Below are 6,418 nucleotides of genomic sequence, written 5' to 3'. Positions count from 1 at the left end.
ACGTTCGGGGGAAGAGCCACAAGGAGCGCGGGGAGGACAGCGCACGGGAACGGGAACGTTTAAGCTGCAGCCGTTCAAGAGGCCGCGCCACAGGGCACGGGAGCTCCTCAGTGCTCAGCCACGTTCGTTCCTCCCAGCAGTCCCTGGGCACTTAGCGCAACGGCTCCCTGGGAAAGGGAACACTTAATGGCATTCTGACAATTATTTCCTTCTCATGCCAATAACTGGGGAACGAGGAAATCCAGGTTTAGTATTTAGAGAAGCTGTATCGGAGTTGTACTTTACTTTAATCCTATTTGCTAATCAGTTCCGCAACCAGTTAACACTTTACTTTTGTTCTATAAACAAACAGTGCGTTTCCAGAGTTACCTCAAGATCTAGCATGGTCAGGCTCATCTTGGCTCTTGGTGAGGATGCGTGTTCTGTGTAGTGTGCAAGTCTCTCGTATCGGTATTTTTGCCTATGACTTACCGTTTGTGAGACCTGAGAGTCAGCTGGGTGGGCTCCTCTATTCACCTGTGCCAAGGCTTTCTCCTCTGTGGCTATATGGCAGGCAGGGCCTTGCTTTCAAGACAATTTTTGTCCAACCTGACGGTTGTAGTGGTCTAGAGGGCCAGTAGAGGACAGAGAAGTTCTGATCACTATTTTGACCAATCCTTCAAACACCAGCCTTGCCTTTAGCAGACAGAAAAGCTGCATATTGTCCCCTTCCCCGTAATATTAAAAGTTTCAGGAAGAACTAGTTTTATAAAAAGCTCTGAAATTTTTCATGGTTTCTATCTTTAATTGTAGAAGAGAGAATAGGTTTATTGCCAGTATTCCTGTACAACATAAACTCACTATTAACTATACAGATGCTTCCCAATCTACAACTGTAAGGTTGTAGATTGAAGACCAAGATGGTATAATAAGGCTGCTCACAAAAAGATTATAAAATAATTAAAAGAGCATAACTATGTAGTCTTAAACATTTAACAAGCAGGTAAAGTGATGACAAATATACCAATATTGGAAAATATACAACCAACTTTTCACTCACTTGCATGTGAAAACCACTATGACAATGGTACCCGTGATGGCATGCGCATTTTTCTTTTTTAGCAAGTGTTAGGTTCTCCTTTGACTACAAACGGCAGATTAACAGTGAAGTGTACTGGCAAATATCAATGTCTTTAGGATTAGGCTATTAAAAACAAATAGGGAAAAAGCCTCCATTTACAGAAAAGCAATGCATCTCTAATGGAATCTATAATTTTATTCTTTCTGCGCTTCAGGACTGTATCGGCGGGTCTTTCTTATAAAAATTAAAATGTTGGCAGCATGAGTTCTGAGACAGAAATGCCTTAATTCCTCACCTTTTTTATACTGAGGACTAGCATTTGGAAAGAAAATCAATAGTTGAGTGTGAAAAGTTCAGATAGCAGAGCCTGCCTCATCAGAGGCAGGCGGGTAGGTAGATTAATCCTTCTGTGCTGCTGGGATTGTGCAAATTGTGGTATTTCTGCAACTTTGAAGTTATCTGCACTAAGAGAAATCACCGTGAAAAGAGTCTTACTGTCCAGACTTTCCTAGGTGCTCCTCTTTTTTTCCCCACCTAGAAATCTTATTCAAGGGGAATATAAAGATTTTGAAGGCTTGTCTGGGATTTCTGCATACCCTGCTGCTTTCTCAAGAGGGAAGACAGTAGATTTACCAGATGCAATTAATTCACAGCATGTCCAATGCATAAACAGCAAAAAGCACACACAAAATTTGATGCCTTCTCGAGATGTTGGACATATTGTGCGTGTGCACATCAACTGGAGAACGTACTTGATAAGCCAAGCTCTTCTTGGGTAGGTTGGATCTCCTGCACGCTTGCTGTGTCGGCGCTCATACAGTTCCTCCAATACGTGCAAGGCACGTGTACTTTCTCTAAACTCTTACAGTGAAGTTTATTTTTATGTGGATCTTACACTTCCTTTCTACACACACTGGAAATGCTTGAATCAAATCAAGAACGGTGTTACTACAGAGTACACAACATGCAACCAGATCATGAATATTATTCAGTGTATTTGATGATTGCATATTTTGGAATTAATTTTGTATATAAGCAGTGTATCTCACAGGTATCAGCAACTCTGCTAGCATAGATCAGCTGGTGGAAACGTATTGAACAGTGCATCCCCAGGTGACACTTCTCTCCTCTTCATTTGGAGACTTTTTATGGAAAAAGCCAAGGAATTATTTTGCTATTGCGCATGCATTTAATTACCATAAAGCTTGCCTCTCTCAAATGCAAATGTGTTAAGTGGGACTTGATATGGATTTCCTGGTTTGCCTAACATGAGTATTTAGCAATCATCTTAAGTTCAGTCCACTAGGAAGAACAAATTACACAGAAAAATTCCTTTTCAAACAGCACACAAGTTCTGATGCTAAAAAGCAAATTGGGATGATGCCAGGTGAATGACTGCAGACACTGAAATCACAGCCCTAATAGTGTGTCTTTGACAAACCGGTCCCACAGCTCAGATGTCTGCTCCACCCCGGATGTATGGACATCTGAGCTGCCTGTCATTCAGCTCCTGAACTAAACCACTGCTGTATTGGGTGTGATGAGTCAGGAGTGTAATAGGAAAGGTTAAACCTAAACCTTGCCTGAGCTGGAGATACCTTGTACCACACTCCTCCTTAGTCATTCTGCTAGAAGTCCCAGAAGCCCTTATGAATGTCAGCCTCCTCTACCTACCACCACCACTGAGTATCAAATCAGACAATTTGATAGCTTAGCAATGTGCTGAGGCATATACTGAAGGTTTGGGGGTCTACAGTAGTGCTTGCACAAGTGTTAGTAACATAGATGAGGCCACCAACATAACAGCTAAATATCTTAAAATCAACTATTTTCTAGTTGACAGACCCACATTAAGACATGATAAAATTCAGCAGAGCAGTATTTTTAGTGGGAAAAATCCTATTAATGCAACTCTGTAAGAAACGGCTGTACTATCAGACCCGTAGTAGATCTTCTAAAGTAGCATTTTCATACCTGGGGATGCTTTCCAAGAAAGTTTCCACACGTACACTTTCTGTTTAAGGGAGGATTTCATTAGTTTCATTTGGAAACTGTACTTCTTTAGCGTTCAAATTTATTGAGCCAAAACCCAAGAAACTAATAGGTAACAGTCTCTCAAGTCAGCATCTAAGGAATAGGTTATAAAGAAATTAATGCAAGTATCAGAGAAATAATTTTATTTTGCTTTACAAAGTATGTGATCAACTTGGCTTTCTCTGCTGTTTCCGTATGCTGCGAAATGGCTCTGATCCTCCTCTGTTGGATGGAGGAAAACAACACGCCAAGGAATAACTTCCAAGATGGGAATCAAAACTAACATTAAGATTTGCAGGTTTTCATGTTCTTCATTTCCTCTAACAAGGAAGATAAAGTGTGTTTTAAGACTAAGTGAATATGGTCAGGCACTATAACATAACCCAGGTGTTGAGCTCTGCCTAGGAAGGATGTCTTGGCTCTTCAGGTACGTAACCTGTTCTTGCACATGTCCCCCATTGATTTCACCAGAAGCTGCATTTGGCTCAAAACAGTAACTGCAAATACCACGTTAGATTCATTAACAAGTCTAAGGAATTTTTCTGCATCACTCAGTAATTCTAAGAAAGCGGGTTTTCACAAACAAATAGTTGAGCACTGTGATCAGTTCACTCAAACTCTCGAAGAGCAATGCTGTTTTCAATGAATCAATATAGCTACTCACAAATAGATTATCATTTATTTCTCATGCATTATAGAAAGTATTTGACTAATCACTACAGGAAGCTTCTGATCAGCAAATTTATTTACCCCTAAACTGATTTTTTTCAAAAAAGGACTGTTTTCCTTTTTGTCTTACAGACTGATGAAATTCATTTCTGTACAAGTTGCCATGAAGAAAATGAGAGAGGCCTGTTAAAAACATTAACATCTGCATTAACATCTGTAGCCTTCTCTGGCACGTATGGTGAGGAAGTGAAATACCTATAGCAAACATGGAGCTGCCTGAACCACTGAGACATAATGTTGATAAATCTCTAAACAGCATTTTTATGTTTGAAAGATTCCATAGCTCTACTTTCAGAACCGAAGCAAGCATACTGTTAAGTCAACTGTGAACATTAGCACTCAAGGATAAGCTAAAAACATCATATCGGAGGCATCTGCGTAACTTTCTTTGTTAACATTCTTATCATAAATGATCAAGATACTATTGTAGTCTGTCCTTGCAGTCTGATCTGCAGAGCTATGCACTAGAAAATACATTGTAGGTCTCAGATAATACATTCCTAATCAAAAAATACTCATTATAAGCCTTCATTTCAAATAGAGTCATTTCTCTGGCTGAAGTGAGTCATGCAGATCTGCTCACCTGCAGCGCGCTCGCTCGTTCTCTCCCCCAAGTCCTAGGTTAGTGATCTCACACAATGAGTTTTCCCAAGCACATGTAGTATCAGAGCTGTTTCTAAGGTACTATTTAGACTGACTTCAGAGTACTGGGCAATAGGTGAGGCAGGTGCTGTTACCACCACCAAAAGCAATGAATCAAAGGCACACCTCAGTCACGGTTTCTCCCATTTCCTGTTTGGCCTATAAACATGGCAAATTAGATAACTACCAGCTCCGTCTCTGATGTGCTGGCCAGAGAAGAGATGGGTGGATTGAGGAACTGGAGTTCTTCCTGACCCTCCCTGCACCCATTTCAGGAAATGTACCTGCAATTCAGGTACTGCTCAAAGAAATCACACTGTCCCAAGTGCTTAGTGAGGGCAGGCAAGCACACTGCAGGGTAGCCTCTAAGAAATAACTTTCATGCACATAAGCATTGACACAGGCAATTTCTCAAGTTACATGGTGAGTACAATAAAGAGATAAGGCCTGCAAACAGGAAAGCCTGTGTAAACAAGATGTCATGTAATACTACTGAAGTCTTTAATATGGGTATCTGGCAAGGACTTGTCTATTATTTAAACATTTACAAACTCTGTTTTGTTTGCTGTTCTGGTTGCTGCAGATTTTAGAGGGTATTTTGGATGGCATCCTCAGTGTAGTTACAAAATAAAGTTGTTAAAAAAAACCCAAAATAATCTGACCCCCATTTATTGTTAATAGTGAAATCTAACTGACCCTCTATTCCCCTTGTTACAACTGCTTTAGGGGGGAAGTGAATAAGCTCATCAGTATTCAGGTATTGCTAACAGGGAGGTCACCTTCTTCTGTTAAGCAACCCTCCATTTCAAACATTAAAACCTTGCAATTAGTAATTTGACAAGGACACCAAAGTACACGACTACTTTGCTCTGACTAAGGTGATGTTTTCTGTAGTGTCATTCTACTTACAAAGCATGAGAGGAGTGATTCCTACGAAGACACAGATCCTGCCTCCCATATACATGCAAACTGCGGGATGCAAAGCAAGTGTCATGAAGGGGGGAGCACAGCGGAGGATAAGCAGGGATCTGTAATTAGGCAGAGCAAGGCAGAATTAAAAATTGCTCAAGGTTAGGATAAAGCCTGTTAGAAATTAGCAAGGACTTGCTACTCTTTAGGATTCTTTTAATGACACTTTTTATCATGCTTGACTAAAAACAATGTCGTGGTTTAACCCCAGCCGGCAACTCAGCACCACCCAGCTGCTCACTCACTCCCCTCTGCTGGGATGGGGGAGAGAATCAGAAGGGTAAAAGTGAGAAACCTCGTGGGTTGAGATAAAGACAGTTTAATAGGTAAAGCAAAAGCTGTGCACACAAGCAAAGCAAACCAAGGAATTCATTCACTCCTTCCCATTGGCCCGCAGGTGTTCAGCCATCTCCAGGAAAGCAGGGCTCCACCATGCCTAACGGTTACTTGGGAAGACAAATGCCATCACTCCAAACGTCCCTCCCTTCCCAGCCAAAACCAGCGCATTCTCCACCCCTTATTCCGTACCATTTACATCATGCTCAGGTCCCACACTATCCAATACATCCTCATTAACCACCACCCCCCTTCCCATCCTTTGATATAATACAATACACAGACGCTTCGAGATGTACCTGCTCTGGCATGAGCTTATCCACAGAGGCTTCAGGGGGTCCTGTTCCCACATGGACTCATCCACAGGTCACAGTCCCTTCAACTTGAGTTCACACTGGAGTTCCAGCCTGTCCAGTACAGCAGCACAGAAACAGCAGCGATGCCCTGGCCATCTGCCAGCCCAGGCACATCGCCATTGCTGTTATCAAAATGTTCCCAGGCACAGCAGAGTAGATGATCAGCAGTACAGCAAGCAGCGAAAGCAAAAAGCAGCCACTAACGAGCACTCGACTCTAATATACAGTAAGGCAAGCAAGCCCCATAGCAAGCACAGGAGCCTGCCAATTAATAGCTAAACAGCAGTAACAG

Source organism: Aptenodytes forsteri, unplaced genomic scaffold, assembly GCF_000699145.1.
Source record: "Aptenodytes forsteri isolate BGI_AS27 unplaced genomic scaffold, ASM69914v1 Scaffold143, whole genome shotgun sequence".
Lineage (NCBI taxonomy): Eukaryota > Metazoa > Chordata > Aves > Sphenisciformes > Spheniscidae > Aptenodytes > Aptenodytes forsteri.
The sequence above is the reverse complement of the archived record's forward strand: the minus strand, read 5'-3'. Positions refer to the sequence as shown.